This window comes from Camellia sinensis, chromosome 1 (genome assembly GCF_055761805.1).
Source record: "Camellia sinensis isolate YWXY chromosome 1, ASM5576180v1, whole genome shotgun sequence".
NCBI classification, from domain to species: domain Eukaryota; kingdom Viridiplantae; phylum Streptophyta; class Magnoliopsida; order Ericales; family Theaceae; genus Camellia; species Camellia sinensis.
Genome location: NC_138961.1, coordinates 196,602,179 through 196,608,178, shown reverse-complemented (window position 1 = coordinate 196,608,178; position 6,000 = coordinate 196,602,179).

Below are 6,000 nucleotides of genomic sequence, written 5' to 3'. Positions count from 1 at the left end.
AGGTCGAGAAGAGTATTATAACGAAAGCAACCTCTAGGTATGGAAGGATAAGTGCCTGAGGAGGGACGACGAGATGAAAGAAATGACAAACAAGTTGGCAGACCTACAATCGGTTATCAATTTCATGATGCAGAACAATGTGATGCAATCACCATTCCCGTTGCAGGACACGTTGGTACTAGCGACAAAGGCTAACGCCCAGAAAGGGGGGCAGAAAACAATCCCAGTAGTCCCGCAACATGGTAAGGAAAATGAGCGCTTACATCGGCCTTCACGAGATGTCGGGTGAGCAGAGTCAGTGAGAGGTGAGTTGCAGAGGACGCCTTGTACCAAGGGAACCTATGTCAAAGAATCTCGGCATGTCCAGGGGAAGGGACTTTGCTTTGATACAGTGAATGAAGAAAAGTCCAAGAGAACACACCACGATGTTAGGAGCAGTGCACCAAAAAAGCTAAAATCCGTTGATAGCCGAGCTCCCGGTTGAACGAAAAAGGATCTGAAGGACTATCTCCAAAAGAAGCGACTCTACACCGATGTAAAATCCCCCGTCAAGCCGAGAACGCTGTTCTTAATGGAGTTGGATAGATTTGAGGCCCTAAAGAGATTCCATATGCCGAGGTTCCAGATTTATGACGGTAAGTCCGATTCGAACTTTTATGTTGGCTTATATTTAAATTCAATGGTTTTGTATAGCGGAATGAGCAGTTGCTGTGCAAGGTGTTCCCCTCGTCCTTTGAGGAAATCGCATCGAATTGGTTCTACAAATTGTCGAAAGAAATTATATAGAGTTGGGAAGGCCTGGCCAAGATATTTGTGGCCAGGTTTGTAACAAAGAAGTTGCAGCCACTAAGGGTAGACTCCCTACTGGCTTTAAACATTAGCGAGGGTGAAAGCCTCAGGGCTTATGCCAAACGGTATTATAAGGTGTTAAACTGAATATCGACATACAACCAGAAGTTGGCGGTCGTATATTTCAAAAACGACCTAGAGGATGAATGCCCGCTTCGAAAGTCACTTGCAAAAACTCTACCAAAGAGTATGGAGGAGCTTATGGCATGAATTGAGAAGTATGTCAGAGCAGAGGAAGAAACACATGGAACAAAGGCACCAAAGTAGGAGAAGAGAAATGGCTTGCCGAAGCGAGGCCGAGGTAACACTGGTTTTAACATGCAAGAGACACAGATAGTTATAAGTGCATTCGGGATCTCAGTCTACAAAGTTCTGGAAAAGATTAGAAACCAACCGTATTATAGAGCACCGGAGAAGATCCCTAGTGAGTTTATGGGAATGAGTCTTGGGAAACATTGTGCTTACCATAATGAGGATAGACACTTGACTCAAGGATGTAGGGCTTTGAAGATGCACTTGGAGGATTTGGTCAGACATGGTCACCTGAGAGACCTAGTAGATGAGGCCAGGACGAGGGAAGAGCAAGCAAGGCTACCCTAAGCACCGGCAGCACTACCTCCACCGTCACCACAGTAACAAATAGAGGGACCTCGGGAGATCAGTGTAATTCACTCGAAGGTGAATGAAAATGATGTATGAGGGGAGACTCAGAGAGTGAGGCACCTACAACATGTGTATCAGGTCCAGCAAAAGAGGCCTATGACAAATGAATATTAGGGACCAATGGTTTCATTTACTGAAGCAGACCTGGATATGGTGCAACATCCATACAACGATGCCCTAGTGACAACTCTGAAGATTGGAGAGTGCCAAGTGAGGTGCATGCTGGTTGATCAAGGCAGTTCTTGTGATATTTAGGAATGGCAACAGGTCGGGGATCACATTTCCCGTCCTCGATCCCCGAAGCTACAAAATTCCCGTCTCTGCCCCTGATTCTTGACGGGAAACCCATCACCTCCCCCGTCTCCGTCCCCTAACGGGGATCGGGTTTTCCCAACCCAAAAAATCCCCATAGCTCTCTCTCTCTCTGTATGTGTGTGTTTAGCTTTCTCTTTCAACAATAACATCATCAACAGCAACATCATTTTCATCAACAATAACATCATCAACAAAAAAAGAAAAGAAAAAAAATGAAGACAAATAGAGACACACATAGATACATGAGATATGAGTGGCTGGATCTTCTCAGATCTGAGATGTGACATGTGAGAAAAAGAGAATTGACAGTGGTGAGATCTGCTCAGATCTGCCATGGCGGAGGGAGGAGGAGGCGAAAGGTGATGCAGTATGAAGGTTTGGCGGTGGCACGAAAAAAGAGGAGGCGAGGGTGACTACATACTGCCGCGGAGGAGGAGACGACGCCGTTATCGACTGTAGAGAGAAGAGAGAGAGTGAAAGAGAGTAGAGAGAAGGGAAGAGAGAGAGAGAGAGAGAGAGAGAGGGTTATATATATGAATGGATAGAGGGGTATTATGGTAATTTTATTTTGGGGAGAAACGAGGCGGGGACGGGTCAGGTTTGGGGCTGTGAAAGCTATTCCCGTCCCTGACCTGAAACTGATTTGCGATTCAATTTCAAATACTATTCCCGGCCCATCGGGGGTATTTTTCGAGAAAAAATGCTCATATTTGGGATGGGGGGTCGGGTCCCCGTCGGGCCGGGTTCAAATTTCCATCCCTAGTGACGTCATGTATCTTAGATGTTACAAGGAACTTGACCTTCACCCAGATGACCTGGTGCAATCCAACTGCCCGATGGTTGGATTCAACGGAATGCCGACGTGGCCTCTAGGAGCCACAAATTTGGAGGTGCAAGCAAGCACAAAGAAAGTAAGCACTGAGTTTACAGTAATTGATACCCCCTCCCATTACAATGTAACTTTGGGAAGACCATGGTTGCACGCAATGAGGGTTGTTTCCTCAACACTGCATTAGCTGTTGCGGTTCCCAACTGAGCATTGAATTGAGGAGGTCATAGGGGATCAAGTGCAGGCAAAAAATTACTTCATGGCAGCAATGAAGTCCATCTACAACGTCTGAGAGACAGAGACAGTGGAAATTGAAGACGAGGACATGGAGGTCCTAGATAATGTCGGCAAAGAACCAACCGACAAGAGTGAGAAATTTTGAAGAAAGTTCTCGTAAAAGAAGATGATGAAGAGCCCTTATTCCTTCTCAACTCAGGCTTAGCCGAGGAGGAGGAAAATGAGTTAGAAGTGTTCTTGCAAGCAAACATAGAAGTGTTTGCCTGGACACCATACGAGATGCCTGGCATTGACTCTAAGGTCACTTGCCATAGACTCAATGTAGACAGGTAGGCTAAACCTGTTATCCAGCGGGCAAGGAGGCCGACATTAGTGTGAAAACCCATATTTAAATTATTCTTAAAAGAAAATAAATAAATAAATAAATTAATTAATGTTATTCAGAACCTACCTAAAATATAGAATAGTGAAAAAAAAAAATTTTTGTTTTAAATTAACCCAATTCTATCACTAACAAAGACCTTATTAAGAATAATAAGGTATTGATGTTCAATAATTATTGTTATAAATTATTATTAAAAAAAAAAATATATAGGAGAATCAGATTTGGTGCAAAGGGTATGCCACATGCTAACTTGCATGTTGGCTTGGTGAATTCCACCAAATGATGGCTTTTGGGTAGAGTGAAGTTTACGGCAGGGAATAACATCATGAAAAGAGAGAGAGAGAGAGAAAGAGAGAGAGAGAGAGAGATCTGCCTATATATATCATAGGTAGACTTAGTTCATGGACACATACAAACAAAAGAAGGAGTATATACGGGTGAGGAGAGATTTAGTAGAAGGAAAAGAAGAGGGGAAGGTTAAGGAAGCAAAATTTTTATTAAGAAATAAAACCCTCTCAATCCTTTCATTTTTTTTTATATATTTGAAAATTTCAGATTATATATGATAAATTGTCTAAACTGTGTTGAGAATAACCTGTTTTGAATATGCCAGCATTTTTACCTGAATTTTTAGACAATTTTATACTCAAAATTTTGAGATAATTTCTACTAAAAAGTTGTTGATAATGATGTCTAGTTCATCTAAAAATTTTGACAACAATTTTTGAGCTTTCTACGAATTTATACAAATATTTTTACTAAATCTGAAACTGTGTTGAGAATAATCTATTTTGAATCTGCCAGCATGTTTGCCCGAATTTTTAGACAATTTTATACTCAAAATTTCGAGATGATTTCTTCTACAAAGTTGTTGATAATGATTTCTAATTCCTCCAAGAATTTTGGCAACAATTTTTGAGCTTTCTACGAATTTATACAAATATTTTTACTAAATCTAAAACTGTGTTGAGAATAATCTGATTTGAATCTGTCAGCATGTTTGCCCGAATTTTTAGACAATTTTATACTCAAAATTTCGAGATGATTTCTGCAACAAAGTTGTTAATAATGATGTCTAGTTTATCCAAAAATTTTGGCAACAATTTTTGAGCTTTCTACAAATTTATACAAATATTTTTACTAAATCTGAAACTGTGTTGAGAATAATCTGTTTTGAATCTGCCAGCATGTTTGCCCTAATTTTTAGACAATTTTACACTCAAAATTTCTAGATGATTTCTTCTACAAAGTTGTTGATAATGATGTCTAGTTCATCCAGGAATTTTGGTAATAATTTTTGAGCTTTCTAAGAATTTATACAAAATTTTAACTAAATCTGAAACTGTGAGACAAATTTTACTATGTATTTGAAAATTTATTTAAAATTCTATACTAAGCCAAATCTGGTAATTTCTAACTAAAAGATGAAATTTGAGAAGTCTAGTTTTATGATAAATTTTTAGGTTATGGATTTGATCTTTAAATTTAAGCATGGAATTAATGTAAGGAAATGTGACGAATCTGTGTCAAAAAAAAAAATTGCTGGGAATTTTACAGGATTATTTACACCTTCTTTTTCTAAAATTCTTTTTGAAAAGTGACCTAAGCATCCCTATTGAGTATTCTGTTTAATTGCACGAATTTTAGAATTGTGTAAATAATTTATTAATAAATTTTAATACCGGGTATTCAGGGTGAGCCCTGGTTTTTAATAACTTTTAAGTAAATTGTGTCGCGAAACCCTAAGTTGGCACAGGGATTATTTGAACCCTTATCGGTATTTGGTTTTGGAATAAGGGTGGATGTGCGAGTGGCACGCAGGGAAGTTATGTACCCCTGGTAGACCGTTCCCTTGAGGCAGATCACGGATGTCACGGCTTGGGTATACAACTCCGGGCGTGGGCATCTTTGGTAGTTCTTGAATATTTGACCAAGGGAGGGTTTCCAAATTAACCGTGGCCATGACTTAGTGGTTGGTAAGTTAAACCTCTTTGGCGAGATTTCAAAGGTCACCTAAGTTATTAAAATTATTTGAGGTATTTTAATGGTTGTAATTTATGTTTACGATTATATTATTATCTCGTGTTTATAATCTCATTATTTTCTCTCAGAAAGAATGGTAGGTTGGTTATGTTTTCTTACTGTGTTGCAAAACTCATGGCATATTTTTTGTTGCCCTGGTGTTTCATGCTAGATTATGTCGAAGAAGGGACTGAGGCTGAAATTGGAGTTGCTGCTAATATCGAACCTTAGCTAACTTAGAGTCAAGATTTTATCAAAATAAAATCCTGTTATTTCTTGTATTAGTGTTTAACTATGTTGTGACGTTGTGTGTGAACTTGTAGTTTTATTTTGTTGTTGGACTTTGACTATGTAAGAATTTAAAATTTCCTAATTAGTAGTTAAAATTTTATCTAGCAAGTTATTGTTGTTCAAATCTTATGACGTTTCCAAAAAAAATTTGGGGGGTCACAATTAGTACATGTGGAAGGGGTTGAAGATGAAGTGGACAAGTTGCTGCAAGCCTAGGCCATCAGAGAAATACACTATCCGACCTGGTTGTCTAACACAGTGGTAGTGAAAAAGAAAAACGGCAAGTGGAGGATTTGTGTGGACTTCACTAGTCGGAATAAGGCTTGCCCGAATGACAGTTTCTCACTGCCTAAGATTGACCAATTAGTAGATGCCACTTTAGGGCACGGAAGAATGAGTTTCTTGGACG